At 42.5% G+C, this 16,715-nt stretch overlaps 1 protein-coding gene and 2 long non-coding RNA genes across 5 annotated transcripts in view; 1 reads left to right on the top strand and 2 right to left on the bottom strand.

The window, feature by feature from the left end:
- LOC147359164 (uncharacterized) overlaps positions 1 to 10,105 on the bottom strand; it is a 31,729-nt gene extending 21,624 nt beyond the window's left edge. Inside the window, exon 1 of one of the 2 annotated variants that reach the window (XR_015140177.1) lies at positions 9,928 to 10,105. This is a non-coding gene — a long non-coding RNA (uncharacterized LOC147359164). The remainder of the gene's footprint in view (positions 1 to 9,927) is intronic. The other variant, XR_015140176.1, reaches the window with a different exon arrangement.
- A 72-nt stretch (positions 10,106 to 10,177) lies between these two features.
- ATP6V1C1 (ATPase H+ transporting V1 subunit C1) overlaps positions 10,178 to 16,715 on the top strand; it is a 42,108-nt gene continuing 35,570 nt past the window's right edge. Inside the window, exons 1-2 of one of the 2 annotated variants that reach the window (XM_086335331.1) lie at positions 10,178 to 10,326; positions 11,494 to 11,671. The gene's annotated coding sequence lies outside the window, so the exon portion shown is untranslated. The remainder of the gene's footprint in view (positions 10,327 to 11,493; positions 11,672 to 16,715) is intronic. The other variant, XM_086335330.1, reaches the window with a different exon arrangement.
- LOC147359166 (uncharacterized) lies at positions 11,193 to 11,919 on the bottom strand. The gene is made up of 2 exons (XR_015140179.1): positions 11,698 to 11,919; positions 11,193 to 11,565 (listed from the first exon to the last, which is right to left on the bottom strand). It is a non-coding gene; the product is annotated as an uncharacterized LOC147359166 (long non-coding RNA).

The raw sequence follows: 16,715 nt of genomic DNA on the forward strand, positions 1-16,715 counted from the left end.
TCCTACCCGTTCAATTCTCCCAGCAGTCTGTTTTCTCTCCCGTTTACCCTTAGAATTGATTTACTTCTCTGGGCCTGTAGAGTATCTTCCATTTTCCTTCAATTAATAGACAAAGACTGACTGATCTGACCACGTTCTCTGCAGATACCAGCCTGACCTCTGACCGCATATGTATCTCACACAATTGTTCGAATAAATCGTTAGCCCATCTTAGTTCAGCTCAACATATATTTATCAAACAGGAAGCTGTTCCACATATTTGAGGAGTTGAGTTGGTGGAGGGCAGAGGGGGTTGTCAAAAACGTGAGGGGTTTGGGATTTCACCCTGGTTTGCAAGCTAACAAGGTAGCCTGCCATATTTTCATGGATGCTGACTTAAGACACAAATCTCTTAGGTCAGTGAAAAAGGACTTTATTACTCCCCACACAGCAAGTGGTATGAGCATACTCATATGTACATCAGTTCCCCTGCCTCAGTTCCTACAGGATGGATGTGGACAGACAGAGCTGGATGCCCGAACACACAGAGGGTTCCATCACAGAGAGGATCCTGGACTTAGAGAACCCATATCTCTCAGACTAGACAGCACGAAAGCTTACCTAGACAAATGTACCAGGGAAGATCCTCTGGAGAAGGAAATGGCAACCCACTCCAGTATTCTTGCCTGGGAAATCCCATGGACAGAGGAGCCTGCCAGGATACACACGGGGTTGCAAGAGTCGGACACGACTGAGCAACTAAACCACCAATAACAGTAAAAGATGATAAGAGTGAAAATTGAATGTGGGGTTTATAGGAATTCTCTGCTATCTTTACCACCTTTCTGTCAATCTAAAACTATTCTAAAATAAATTGTTTACTTTGCCTTTGCTCTGGAGGGTGGGGGTACTATTAATATCTCTACTTTCTGACATTGTTTGTTATACAAACACTCTTGAAAAGAGAATCCAGACAAACAGCAGAAATGTGAGGAATCCATGAAGCACTGTCTTTCAGCAATACCCACCCATTGTTTCTACACCATCTTGGTTTCTGGTGAATTTTTCCCATAAATAGCCACTCCACTGGCTGCTCTGATTAACTGACAGAGACTGGGCAAAAAATCTATTCAATTTGTCTCATACAGCATCTTATTAAGGTTACTGTGATCAGGAATTTAGCATCATGAGGAGGCCTTCCTGTAGAATATACCTCAGTTATAACCCCCAGGGTCTTAGAATCAACCCATTGAACAAATCCCCCAAACTACCAGGGCCTTAGTTAAGAAAAGTCGTGGGGCTCTCTCCTTAAGTTTCTCTATTTATCTCTCCCCTTGGCCCAAGGTGTTAATATAAGCATGGCAGGATTTATTAGCAAGTCTAGAAGCAATCCTATAGACTCTGCCATGGCACAAGAGGAAGAGGTTTAAAGCAATTCTACCGTCTATAATATCCCTGACCAGTAATCTGAGTTAGGGACAAATTTTGTACTGTTTTTTTCTAATTGGATGACTTCCACTGGAGGAATAATTGGCCACAGATTGTGCATAAATAATGAGTCAGTTATCCCTTTGGGAAGCTCTTCCAGGTAATCAAAGGAAGCTTCATTGAGGGCCCTCAGTTATTTGAGGGCTATGTGATCTACTAGTGGTATTTCCTTAAATACTTGAAGGTCTCTTGTAATCGCCTTTAAGGTGCAAGTCACCATGTTTCGGGGAGGAAGCCAAGATAATGCTTGGTTTCCATGCAAGCGATAGTCCTGGGAATGCACACGGTGGCACTGGAAAGACAGGGTGGCTTACTATTGGCAGCACCCCTCAGGTCAGACCTCCACTGTTCCCAGGACACAGGTTGGCAGTGTTACCAACACAGCCTCTCCACCAGCTGTTAAATCTTGGCCTTCTCAGATTGCTTTGAATAATCAGGTCTGGCCTTTGTTTATGGAGGAACTGCCTGATTGCAGTCAGACTAACTCTGCTGTCTGTCCAGGTCACCAGGCGGGTGGCATTTTTTTCACCCCAAGGAATGACTGAGCAATGGCTGTGGAATGGGGTTGGGGAAGACATCTAGAGGTGTGGACAGGGATTTTGTATGGGAGGTGTAGGAGTTGGGACATCCCTTGCTATTTCAGATAGATGTTTTGGATAAGTTAAGGCAAATGGGGGTCAAACTTCAAACTGTGTTCAGAGCCATCTGGCAGGGGATGGCAGACCCAGCCAGCAGTGATTTAAATCACCGTGCTTCCAAGAGTTTAGCAGAACCATGCTAAGATGTTTTCATTCTGAAAGAAGGCTCCAGGGACAATTCCAAAGGACAAAGGTCCTTAGGGTTCTTGCTCCCCGACCCTGGATGACCTGCTGAGGTCTAAGGTGTTATCTGCAAAGGTGGTAGGTTGCTGTTCTCCTTTCATCATCACATATACTGTGTGTCCCATTCCAGTAGCTGTACCTTTGCCTCTCCCCAGTCATTCCCTCCTCTTACCCAGACCTTTCATCTCTGAGTCAGGCACGAGAGAGAAGGCATTTTATAAACTTATTACAGTGACTTGATGATGTTCCCACTTTGGCCCGTGAGCCACTGTACAGAGAGTTGATAAGCAGTGTATTGAACGAAATGGTCACTATCCGTATGCTCTCTATCATTGTTGTTTGACAGGCTATGGAAACTTCTGCCTATCCTGGACAAATATTAGTGCCAGTCATTACAAGGGGTGGACCTGAAGCTAAGTGCCAGAAAAGTAGCAAGAGAATACTATAGCAACCATGACCGCATTTGGAATCTTTGAGATGACATGGCCTGCAACCACTTCTCAAGTTTTCCTCATTTACAGGCAATTACAATTCGATCCCTGGTGGCTCAGACAGTAAAGAATCTTCCTGCAATGCAGGAGACCTAGGTTAGATCCCTGGGTCAGAAAGATCCCCCTGGAGGAGAGCCTGGCAAATCACTCCAGTATTCTTGCCTGGAGAATCCCATGGACAGGGGAGCCTTGTGAGTAACAGTCCATGGGGTTGCAAAGAGTCAGGCACGACTGAGTGACTAACACAGGCAATTAAGCAGTAGATCATTTATTGCTCAGCAGACCATACAATCTAGCCTACAACTGATTCCTGGAAACTGTACAATTGGGTTTACCATCAATTTCTATGGACTTCTTGCAAATTCCATTAATTGACCTATGCGATGCTCATCCTTTGTTTTCCAAAAAACTCTATCTTTGACATATCCCATCCTTGTCACCAACACTATCAAGAACTGGGAAAGGTTTGAGATTTTACCGAACAAGTTAGCCTGGCCTGTCACAATTTCATGGATGCTGGTAGTGGACATAAAACCCCTGGGTCAGAGACAGAGGATTTTTTTTAAGTCTTATTTATTTATCTATTGACATATAGTTGATTTAAAATGCTGTGCTGGTTTCAGGTATACAACAAACTGATCCACTTATATATATATGCATATACATATATCCTTACATATATATATGCACATGTATATATTTTCAGATTCTTCCTCTTAAAGGTTATTACAAAATATCGAGTATATTTCCCTATGCTATAGAATAGGTCTTTGTCAGTTATATATTTTATGTATTGTAACATATACATATTAATCTGAATCTTCTAAAATTTATCCCTTACCCCCTCCCCCTTTGGTAACTATGTTTGTTTTTATGTCTGTGTATCTATTTGTTTTGTATGTAAGTTCACTTGTTTTTTTTTTAGAATTCCATATATGAGCAACATAATATATTTGTCTTTGTCTAACTTATTTCATTTAGTATGGTAATCTCTAGGTCCATCCATGTGGCTGCAAATGGCGTTATTTCATTCTTTTTTATGCCTAAGTAATATTCCACTGAGTATATGTACCACATGATCTTTATCCATTCACCTGTCAATGGACATTAAGTTGCTTTCACGTCATGACTATTGTAAATAGTGCCGCTATGGACATTAGGGTGCTTGGATCTTTCCAAATTATGTTTGTTTTTTTTTTTTTTCCACTCCAGGAGTGGAACTGCAGGAACATATATAGTTTGTCAAGAAATTGGGACTCTGAGAACATCCTGGGTCTAGTACTAGGGTTCTCTGCCTCAGAACTACTGACATTTTGGATCAGATGACTCTTTGTTGTGGGGCTGTCCTAGACATTGCATAATGTCTAGCAGCATCTATGACTTTTGCCCTGATTTCACTAGATACCAGTAGCATGTCATTCCCCACAGGCTGTGACAGACAAAAACATCTCCAGACATCGCCAAACATCGCCCACTGGTCTAGTGTATCTTATTATTATTCTTGGCTATGCTCTGCAGCTTGTGGGGGGATCTTAGTTCCCTGACCAGGGATTGAACACAGGCCCTCATCAGTGAGAGCACAAAGTCCTAACCACTGGACCACCAGGGAATGCCTTAGCATATCCTATTCATTAACCCTGAGCATTCAACTCTAAAAATTCCAGATGTTATCAAATAATTTTCAATGCTCTACCTTCAGAGTAGGCTTAGTTCAACTACATCTTTAATGTTGATGATGAAAACAGATATGATGATATAATGAACATATTTTACATAAATATTTTCCTATCTGTTCCCATTATCTCCATCCTTATATGGATGAAAATAGAATGAGCATTTTTAAGGCTTCTCATCTATATTGTCAAATTGCTGACCATAAAAACTGTACCAGTTTACAGAACCACTAGCAGTATAAGAGATTCTGTCTTATCATATTCTCACCAGCATTGGCTATTATGTATTGCCGGGACTGCAATGTATATATTCATATCTTTGCTAATGTAAGTTATTATTCACATTTACTTTTATATATTATTTATTTTGATAAATATTTCTATGTATGTTATCTTACTTATATCTTTGAGCACTAGTAAGAGTGTGCATTTCCCCATATGTTTTATTTCAGCCAGTGGTATTTCCTTTTATCTCAATTTTTTGTGCTTTTTGCTCATTTCCCAGTTAGGGTCTTATTATTGTTCTTATTAATTTGTCTGTGCACTTTACATAATATAAACTGGATACCATAAATTTTTACCAAAGAAAAAAACAGTTCATGAAAGCATTTGAGTTCATTAAAGGTATGAGCAGATGGCAATGGATTTACATTACAGCAATTAAAGTGATCTCAAATGGGGTCCTAAGCAGACCTATTTCACAAGTTCTTTATCATGTCACTTTCTTTCTTCTCTGCTCCCTATGCCTTATGCATTCCTTGCATGCCTTCACCTGCTCCTCCGGTTTCCCTTCCTTTCCAATTGAGATTGGAAACTAGTTTAGACATGGCTTTTGTTTTTTTGTCTCCATGCACCCAAGCTCAGCTTATCTTCAACTCTGTTAGTTTATCTAAGTATTTTCCTAAACAAGGACACTTCCTTTTCTAAGAGGAATATAAGTGCCACCTTTCAAGATATTACAGTTGTTGTTGTCCAGTCACTTAGTCATAGCCAACTCTTTGGAACCCCATAGACTCCAGCATGCCAGGCTTCCCTGTCCTTCATCATCTCCCAGAGCTTGCTCAAACCCATGTTCATTGAGTTGGTGATTCCATACAACCATCTTCTCCTCTGTCATCCCCTTCTCCTCCTGACTTCAGTTCAATTCAGTTCAGTCGCTTGGTCGCGTCCAACTCTTTGTGACCCAATGGACTGCAGCATCCCAGGCCTCCCTATCCATCACCAACTCCCAGAGTTCACTCAAACTCATGTCCATTGAGTCGGTGATGCCATCCAACTACCTCATCCTTTGTTGCCCCCTTCTCCTCCTGCCATCAGTCTTTCCCAGGATCAGGGTCTTTTATGATGAGTTAGTTCTTCACATCAGGTGGCCAAAGTACTGGAGCTTCAGCTTCAGCATCAGTCCTTCCAATGAATATTCAGGATTGATTTTCTTTAGGATTGAATGGTTTGATCTCCCTGCAGTCCAAGGAACTCTCAAGAGTCTTCTCCAACACCACAGTTCAAAAACATCAGTTCCTTGGTGCTCAGCCTTCTTTATGGTCCAACTCTCACATTCCTTCATGACTACTGGAAAAACCATAGCTTTGACTATACTGACCTTTGTCGGCAAAGTAATGTCTCTGCTTTTTAATATGCTGTCTAGGTTGGTCATAGCTTTTCTTCCTAGGAGCAAGTGTCTTTTAATTTCATGGCTGCACTCACCACCTGCAGTGATTTTGGAGTCAAAGAAAATAAAGTCTGTCACTGTTTCCACTGTTTCCCCATTTATTTGCCATGAAGTGATGAGACCAGATGCCATGATCTTAGTTTTCTGAATGTTGAGTTTTAAGCCAGCTTTTTCACTCTCTTGTGAAAAATTATTTTGATTCCTATTGTGCGATTAATTTCAGTTACTTTCCCCACTTAGTTTCATTGAAACATTTATCTTTTTCCCTTGAAAAAATTATGAGGAAAAAATAAATTTTCTCTATGGATTTTTTTCAGTGCTTTAAGCTTAAAAGGTGCTTTAGGTACGTGGAAATGCAGGAAAACGTGTGTCATGCCTGCTATATATACTTAGATACCTATGATGCTCCTATGCACAGTAAGGAAAAGCAAGCGTCCCCACTCTTTGTAAACACATTCCCTTTCTATCAGAAGCCATTAGAAAGCAAGCATGCCCTGCTTATTTTAAACATGTTTGCTAGATTTTTTAATGAGATATGCTAGGTCTGATGATAAATGGAGCTCACATTATTGAACAATGCTTTATACTGCCTCTCAAGTATAACATGATGCTTAAAACACTGCAAAGTGTCCAGACGTCAGAAATAGATGCACTTGAGTTTAAAAATTAAGAAACAGGCATGAGAATTCTGCCTCAGGGCCACACACAAGCATAAAGAAACCAAAAGGTTTCAAACGCAGACCCTAATTTTTACTGCCCAAAGCAGCTGTCACTAGTCTCACTGTTGGGTATTTAAGTTTTAATTAATGAAAGTGAAATAAATTTTAAAACTCAGTTCTTCAGTCACAACAGCCACATCTCAAGTGCTCAAGAGCCACTTCAGTCTGGTGGACACAATATGGAAAGCACAGATTAACATTTTCACCACCAAAGAAAGTTGTATTGCACAGACAGAGCTAACAAAACATGGCCTTTGGGCACATGCTATGATAAATCCCTTGGAATTTCTGACGAGTTTCCAAAGCTGTGTTACAGAACCAGTGGTTGGAATTGCCTGAACAGCATCCAAAATTAGTGAAAAGCATTAGGCTGAAGATAGGTTGGTTGGTTGGTTGGTTTCTTTTTATTCAGATGTATTACTAAGGCTCTAAGAAATTCTGTGGTGAATTTCTGCATGGACACAACAGCCTGTAAAGGCATAAAATAGGTCAGAAAACCTGGGTCCTATATAATACATAGTAATAACAGCAGCCCTTCACAAGGCACTTCCTATGTGCCAGGCACTACACTGCATTTAAGCCTTACAACACCCCTATCACGTATATATTATTGCCACCAGTTTACGGGTGAAGAAGCTGAAATTCACAGGCCTGGGGTCACCCAGCTAGTCAGCAGCAGAGCCACGACTGAAAACCAGGTATGTCTATTCCCTTGTCCTAAAAAGCTCTGTGATCTCTAGCTCTTCACCTTCCCTAATATAAAAATACTGAATTAAAAAATAAAAGTTTTTGATTTTTTATGCATAGAGAAGATTTGCTTTTTCCTCATAATTTCTTCAAGGGAAAAAGATAAATTGTCTCAATGAAACTAAGTGGGGAAAGTATTTGAAACTAATCACACAATAGGAATCAAAATCAAAAACTGAATTAAAAAGTTCTCTAACATTTCACGCAAAGATGGGCTCGATAAAGGACAGAAATGGTACAGACCTAACAGAAGCAGAAGATATTAAGAAGAGGTGGCAAGAATACACAGAAGAACTGTACAAAAAAGATCTTCATGACCCAGATAATCACGATGGTGTGATCACTCACCTAGAGCCAGACATCCTGGAATGTGAAGTCAAGTGGGCCTTAGAAAGTATCACTACGAACAAAGCTAGCGGAGGTGATGGAATTCCAGTGGAGCTATTTCAAATCCTGAAAGATGATGCTGTGAAAGTGCTGCACTCAATATGCCAGCAAATTTGGAAAACTCAGCAGTGGCCACAGGACTGGAAAAGGTCAGTTTTCATTCCAACTCCAAAGAAAGGCAATGCCAAAGAATGCTCAAACTACTGCACAATTGCACTTATCTCACACGCTAGTAAAGTAACGCTCAAAATTCTCCAAGCCAGGCTTCAGCAATATGTGAACCGTGAACTTCCTGATGTTCAAGCTGGTTTTAGAAAAGGCAGAAGAACCAGAGATCAAATTGCCAACATCCACTGGGTCATCAAAAAAGCAAGCAAGTTCCAGAAAAACATCTATTTCTGCTTTATTGACTATGCCAAAGCCTTTGACTGTGTGGATCACAATAAACTGTGGAAAATTCTTCAAGAGATGGGAATACCAGACCACCTGACCTGCCTCTTAAGAAATTTGTATGCAGGTCAGGAAGCAACAGTTAGAACCGGACATGAAACAACAGACTGGTTCCAAATAGGAATAGGAGTGTGTCAAGACCGTATATTGTCACCCTGCTTTTTTAACTTATATGCAGAGTACATCATGAGAAACGCTGGGCTGGAAGAAGCACAAACTGGAATCGAGATTGCCTGGAGAAATATCAATAACCTCAGATACGCAGATGACACCACCCTTATGGCAAAAAGTGAAGAGGAACGAAAAAGCCTCTTGATTAAATTGAAAGAGGAGAGTGTAAAAGTTGGCTTAAAGCTCAACATTCAGAAAATGAAGATCATGGCATCCGGTCCCATCCCTTCATGGGAAATAGATGGGGAAACAGTGGAAACAGTGTCAGACTTTATTTTTCTGGGCTCCAAAATCACTGCAGATGGTGACTGCAGCCATGAAATTAAAAGATGCTTACTCATTGGAAGAAAAGTTATGACCAACCTAGATAGCATATTCAAAAGCAGAGACATCACTTTGCCAACAAAGTTCCGTCTAGTCAAGGCTGTAGTTTTTCCAGTGATCATGTATGGATGTTAAAGTTGGACTGTGAAGAAGGTTGAGCGCTGAAGAATTGATGCTTTTGAACTGTGGTGTTGGAGAACTCTTGAGAGTCCCTTGGACTGCAAAGAGATCCAACCAGTCCATTCTAAAGGAGATCAGTTCTGGGTGTTCTTTGGAAGGACTGATGCTAAAGCTCTAGTACTTTGGCCACCTCATGAGAAGAGTTGACTCATTGGAAAATACTCTGATGCTAGGAGGGATTGGGGGCAGGAGAAGGGGACGACAGAGGATGAGATGGCTGGATAGCATCACCGACTCGATGGATATGAGTTTGGGTGAACTCCGGGAGTTGGTGATGGACAAGGAGGCCTGGCGTGCTGCAATTTCTGCGGTCGCAGAGTCGGACACGACTGAGCGACTGAACTGAACGTTTCTAAACTATGTTCTGAACCAGAATAATACCACCTACCTTCCCAAGCTAATGAAATATGAAATATCAGGAGAGCGGTTTGCTATCTTTTTCTCCCAAAGGACATGATTTCTCCTGTCCGTGCCTCTGCCCTGTAACCTTGTTTGGTTTTCATTTTTATCTACTGTGGTTCCAACTATCCGATGTTTATCACAGGCCTCACAGACGCCCGAACAAGATTACAAGCTTTCTCCTGCAAGGAGTGATTCACGTCGGTAGACAATCCTAAGATAATGAGCACAATGACGAGCGTATAGTAAATGCTCCAAGGACATTTATGGAATTAACTCGAAGTGGACTGGAAGGAAAAGGTGAATCAGAGGCTGAAGGGAACTCTTAAGGATATTACTCAGAAAACCGGGCTGTCCGAAGAAAATCCTGAGTGGAGAAGTCTGAAGGCAAATTCCAAGCCGCAGAAACATGAAAATAAGTGGGGTAACCTTAAGGATGGCAGCGATGAAATTCACAGGTGGTGGGCGGAACTCCAGACGCAGAAACCCCACGCTCCCCGGAAGAGCTCTGCCCGCTCAGACTCCTGGCTCTCCCCCGCTCCCCGGGGAGCCTCCCAGCCCCGCCCCTCTTCCGTGGGCTCGGCTGCGGCGGCTGCGCAGTGGCGCGCGCGTAGGCGGAGCGGCGCACGTAGGCGGGGCGGAGCGCGCCGCGGTCAGCTGACCGTCCCGGCTGGCACGTGACTTGCTCCGTAGGCGCCGCGGTCGAGGAAGCCGTGAGGCCGGAGCTTAGGTCGGGGAGGGGATGGAGCGCTGAGCCGTTAACGCCTGCCAGGCTGTCCGCCTCTCTGCCTGTTACTGCCGGCACGTCCTCGTTTGACACTTCCCTGGGTCAGTGAGCGATGGCTACCTCCCCTCGGAAACCCCGGCCGGGCCGAAGCTCGCGCTGTGGTCGCGGCTTGGGAAGGATCGGGGCGCGCGCGGGGGCCGAGGCTGTGGCGTTGGAGCCTCCGGCTGGGCGGCCGTGTCCAGTTTCTCGGCGCGAGTTTGTCGCCGCCGTGGGCCTGGGTTCGGTCTCTAAGGGAAATGGAAGGAGGGGAAAAGAGAAAGGGCCCTAGGGGCTGTTCTGTGGCGGAGGCAGACATAAACACTGCGGGTCTGAGGCGTTTCTCCTTGGGTTGGGGTAAGGGTCACAGCGAATCCTAGCTCCGGGGAACGAAAGGTAACAGAGTGGCCCAGATGAGGATACGGGGTGGTGTGTGTGAGGTCACAGCGAGCGGGACAGCCTCCCCTGGGCGTACGTGCTTGCGAGTAAGGTGATGGCAGTTTAGAGGGTCTAGGAGACCCTCACCGAGGACGCAGGGTCCCTGTGACAGGGGAAAAAACGGGATTCCAGAGAACTCAGACAGTGTTTTTTGTTGTTGTTGTTGTTTAATTAGAATGGGGGAAGAGTAGGCAAGAAACTCTGAAAAGGAACTGGAGGAGAGAGTCACACAGGCAAATTGAATCACCTGAGAAACGCAGGAGCAAAGGGGAGAAAAGATTAGATTGTGTTTGCATCCCTCACTGAGGGTTATTGTAACTACCCGCCCCCCCCCCCCCGCCCCCCAAACAGCCCTGAAGTACACAAATGTTGGATCATTTGGGGGTTGGGGAGACTCCTTTGTGAAGATCTGTTTTGGCCTTCTGAACTTATCCTTTGGTACTGTCATCTACTCCCGAATACCTTTTATTGAACAACAGTCACAGGAATTACGTTTTTTGTTTTTTTTTAATTATTGTTTTTTATTGCACTGGGTCTTCCTTGCTGTGAGCCGGCTTTCTCTAGTTGCCGCGGAGGGATACTCTCTAGCTGTGGTGTGCAGGTTTCTCGAGTTGTGTGCTTTTTTGTGAAGCACAGACTCTAGCGGGCTGGCTCAGTAGTTGTGGTTTAGTTGTCCTGAGGCATGTGGGATCTTCCTGGCCGGGAATCGAACCCATGTCCCCTGCGTTGCGAGGCAGATCCTTCACCACTGGGCCGCCCCGGAAGCCCCTTTCTTGTTTGTTTTGTTCTCACAGGTCTTTGAGAGGAAGTAGATGAAAGTACCATTCATCGTATAGACCGGGACCTATCTAGATAGACTCTTGGACCTAGAAACAGATCAAATGATGTGTTTTAAGTCTAGCATAACTTCTACTGTCTTCTGACTGCCAATTACCTGCCCAGTACTTAACCACCATCTCTCTAGAGAGAAGGGTGAGTTTCTCCTAGTGCATTCTTACCTTTGATTCAGCACTTTCGGTGAAACTTGAGTAGGACAGCTTCAAAGGGATTCTGCAGCGGTGGTCAGTGCTTTAAAAACCGCTTTTTAGTTAGTTTGGGTGAAGCCGTTCAGTTTACACTTCAGGTGGAGGAGATAATAAGCAGCAGGGTGGGCAAAAGGTGCTCAGCTTGTCAATCACGGTTCTCTGGCAACCAGCACGTCTCAAATGGTGCCGAAAGAGGGAACCTCGGGTTTATGTCTCAGAACTCCCGGATCTTTTTCTCTTTTGGTGTATCTTTCAGGGACTAGATAAAATCTAAAGAAACAGTACTCGGGATCTGACTAAATGCTGCGAGCTAGATGGTTCGTGTATAGAACTGGGCAGTAAATGATCACTTTTATTTTTTGATGTCAGTCTTCGGAGCCTTATTTACATTAGTTCTCTCTACCTAAAAAGAAACATTTGGGCCTCAAAAGTCTGATTCCCTGATTATTTCCACAACTTTGGAAATAATTGCATTGGCCAAAGAGCAAAGCTGGAATGCCAAAATAAACCTTTGCCAAAGGGTCTCCTTCTGGTCCACAGTCCCTAAGTGATCAGTCTTTCTTTTGAGCTTGAGTCTGCTTAGGGGTAACTACAGTTTGCACCAAATGTGTGTGTGTGTACTCAGTCCTTCAGTCGTGTCTGACTGTTTGTGACCCCATGGAAATACATACCTCTTAGTTGAATTTTGTTCTTGTACCTGTTCTGATCTGTCTGCCAGAGTAAACCTTTTTCACTCTTTGGCTGTGCAACTTTATACCTTTTCATTTACAATCTAATTCATGTTCAGCTCACATTTCACTGATATTTTAAAGACACAGTAAACCATTAGCATGGTGCTCTTGGAAAGACAGCTCAAGCGGTGAAACCAGGCAATCTAAATTCTCTTCACCAGGCAATCTAAATTTTCCTTTCGACATGAGTGATCCTTGGAACTAGAAAATTCAAACTCTGATCTTGATAATGAAGCAAATTTCTGTTCCACAGGTGTAGCAAATCTGCTGTATATTTATTGAGTTCCAAGAGGAGTCCTTAGGGCGGTGGAGGAGAGGTGCTTTGGTTCCATCATAGACCAGAAGATACAACCTTAGCTCTGTATTTGAAAATAAGATGCTAGACAAATGTAAAAATGGTATTTTATAGAAAGAGGATGATGTATCTTTTAAGATACTTTATGCAAACTATCCATGAATAGGAAGTTATTTGTAAATAAAGGTGGTTAATAGGTGGATTGACTTAACCATGACAGTTTTTTGTTGTTGTTGTTAATGGGCTAGCCTATAGTGTTTCTGCATGGGTGCTGTTGGCATTGTGGACAGAACTGCCTCTTGTTTGGCCACCAGCCGCTAAATGATGGTAGTGACCCCCACATTGGGACAACCTAAAATGATCCCAGACATTTTGAAACTCCTGAAGGAGAGAGGTACCATTTGGTTGTGCAGCACCCTTTGCGATGGCATCCTTTATCTGTTGAACATATACCTGAGTGCTTCTTAGTGACAGGCCCTCTACTATATGTTGGGGGCATAGAGGTTAAGAGTAGTGTTTTAGTAAACTTGCATGTAAAATGTATGTAGTCACTAGCTCTGTGACCTTGGGCAAGACTTCATTAACTGCCCTCTCATCTGCAAATAGGGGTGGTGATACCATCTTCCTTGAAGGAATCAAGTATAAAATTGCTTAGCATATTGAGTACTGATCTAACATAGCACATATTTAATAAGTGGTTGTCATTACCAGGAAACAGGATCTCAAGCTTACTTGAGTGATGAAACTTGTTTCAAGTCTTTGGCTTGTTGAATTTCAGGCTAGAATACATCGTCTTAGAGATATTAACACCTTCTGGTGAGAAACGTGGTGTTGTGATTCAGTCACTATTATCAGATACCAACCTGAAAGAGAAGGGAAGTAACATTTTGGGAGACAATGAGTGTAGAGTCAGGGAGTTTCCTGGCATGGAAGGAATTGTTTGCTCCCTGGGTCAGTGTTGAGTTGCCTGTGGCAGAGAGGAAGTGTCTGGGCGCTCCGAAGGTTCTGGTGATTCCTTTCAGTAATGGTACAGTGATCTCCTTGCCTGTCTGTGGATTCAACTTGCTTTAGCAGAAATTGCAAGAGATTTTTTTTTTAAACATTGTGTTATGTGTTATTATCTTTCTGGCCTGTTTCTGTTTTTATGATGGCATCTATGCCTAAGTAGGAGAAGGTAATGGCACCCCACTCCAGTACTCTTGCCTGGAAAATCCAATGGACAGAGGAGCCTGGTAGGCTGCAGTCCACAGGGTCGCTAAGAGTTGAACATGACTGAGCGATTTCACTTTCACTTTTCACTTTCATGCATTGGAGAAGGAAATGGCAACCCACTCCAGTGTTCTTGCCTTGAGAATCCCAGGGACCAGGGAGTCTTGTGGGCTGCTGTCTATGGGGTCGCACAGAGTCGGACTCGACTGAAGCAGCTTAGCATTAACATGCCTAAGTAAGGCTTGGCTTTTCCAAATGTACTTCTAGCCAGATACAAAGATGTAAAAAAGATGGCTGTTTATAAAATACATCTACTAAAAGTCTTTCACATTTCAGTATATTTATGGCATGAAGTTCAGGTAATCCTTAATGTGATTATAGGCCATCTATAAGTGCTGTTTCAGTTGAAGACAAGAGAACACAAAAGTTAAGATTGATTTAAAGAAGGTGTGTATCCTAACAATTTCAAACTTACATATAAATCACCAAAGTCTCCCTGGAGAGGTAGAATTCCTTGTTGTTATTGGAAGCTTTTATTTAAACAAATTTTATTGTGAGTAAGCCCCTCCAACAATCCCAGTTAAGATGTTTCCTTGTTGAAGGATAGAATTTAGCATTCAGAATTATTCATTCATGCAGAAGTTACCATTCAGGTAATTATTCTTACCTTTTATTTGTGTGGTATTAAAATTTCCGGGGAAGGATTAGCAGCCTTTTAAGAAGGATGGATTGGGGCTGTTTTACACTGTGATCAGTTCTGTTCGACGCTGATGTGTCACAGTTGGAAGGCTGTGTGATACTTCGTGATATCTGAGGTATTCCTCCTTGTGCAGGTTGAAATAAGCCACTTTAGTGAACAGCTTGGTATTTTCAAGGACTGTAAAAGAATGTTTTTTTTTTTTGCATGTAGACCCCCATCAGTCTTCACTGTGAAATTTAAATTTACTGTGAAAGGTGGTTGCATTTCAGAGACTGAGGTGTTGGTTTCTTGAAAGCAGTTAAATATTGGAGCACTTACTGGGATGCCCTATTTTCTGTGGTTGCCCCTGTCTTTGGTCAGGCTCTTACTTTCATCCACAGAAGAAGTGCTAGTAGCTGTTTGAGTTTATTATCTTCACCTCTTGTATTATCATGATAGTTGTTATTTACTCTTCTTTTGGAGTAGGGGATTTTGGGGATTCTGTGGGATTTTAGCGCTCTTGAATCCATGACCCCTGCACTGGAAGCACAGGCGTAACCACTGGACTGTCAGGCAAGTCCCTGCTTTACTCTTTTTATTTCGCATCCTAATCACTTGTGATTGGAAAATAATCCACTGCCTTTAAATTCTTAGAAGTGGGTGATACAGTAATGAAATAAACAGGTTCTGAGCTTTGAACCAGGATTTCCTTTCTTCTTTCCTTCCCTCCATTTTGAAAAAGACTTGTTACTGTTTAAAAAAAAAAAAAGCATACTTATTGCAGTCAGACAGATAGAAGTGTTTAAGAAATGTGACTAGTGTTTCTCTTGTGCCTCCAGTGTATTCTGCTCGATTTTTTTAATCTCATCATGTGCCTTGTTTTCTTTCTGCTCCTCCTTGGAGGAGTGTATGGCAACCCACTCTAGTATTCATGCCTGGAGAATCCATGGACAGAGGAGCCTGGTGGGCCACAGTCCACAGCGTCACAAAAAGTTGGACACAACTGAAGCAACTTAACACGCACAGCCTCCCATTACCTAAAGCAGTTTTTTTTTAAAAAAAAAAAAAAACAAATTTGTGGCACCCTAGCTCCCAAGAGATGGAACCCCTGTCCCTGCATTGGAAGGTGGAGTCTTAACCACTGGACCTCCAGGGGAAGTCCCTAGAGTAGTCTTTTTAGCCCTGGAAAAAATTTTCAAGAAGTTTTGGGAGTGAATCAGGACTCTACACTGTGGTCACAAACCCACCTATTTATATATATGGCATTTAAAAATCCTCTGTATTCTGTCCTTCACAAATGAAATAAAATTGTGTGTTTCTTGAGCAAAGCAATAGTTTACCCAGATTTTGTTTTGTTCTGTACTTGATTTCATATGTCATTTTGCTTTTCACTTATTTTTTAAGTTCATAAGCCGCCATTGAAAGCATGCGAAAAGTGGGTTGATACATTTAAAGTTTCTACATTCCATAGAACAAAAATCATTCCTGCATTATGGACCTGACAGTACTGTGTGATTCTTGTTTGTGATGATGTGACATGTAGCCATCTTATTAAGGAACGGTTGCCATTTCATGTAACATTTACTGTATAATTCACTAAATAATCATGGAAATGCTTGTTCTACTACAGTGGTTCTAAAACCTGACTCATCATCTGATTCACTTGAAGGATTTAACAAGAAAATAAAAGGGTCCTGGGTCCTACCCAGTATAGATTGATGGAATATAGAAGCAAAAAAGGATCCTGGATGTGGGAATCCAATCCTCTCATTTTGCAAATGAAGACATTTATGCAGACGATGACATGCAGAACTGGGATTAGATTCCACGTCTTCATATTCTCAGTGCAGTGCCCTGGTGGTTACATTGCGTTTCCTTTGGAAACTGGCGTTTGGATTCTTTATGGCTGCAGTTCCCAGTGAGATAAAAAGACCTTGATCTCATGCTTCAGGCACAGGTACATTCCAGCAAAAGAATGACTAGAGAGCTTTAAACTAGACAGTTGGCAGAGCTCATGGTGCTGAAGGGCTTATGAATACCTTATGAATCCCTGGGGCATCCGGAGGAATCCCAGGAA

This window comes from Bos grunniens, chromosome 14 (assembly GCF_055505025.1).
Source record: "Bos grunniens cultivar Pamir isolate PY7600 chromosome 14, Bosgru_T2T1.0, whole genome shotgun sequence".
Lineage (NCBI taxonomy): Eukaryota > Metazoa > Chordata > Mammalia > Artiodactyla > Bovidae > Bos > Bos grunniens.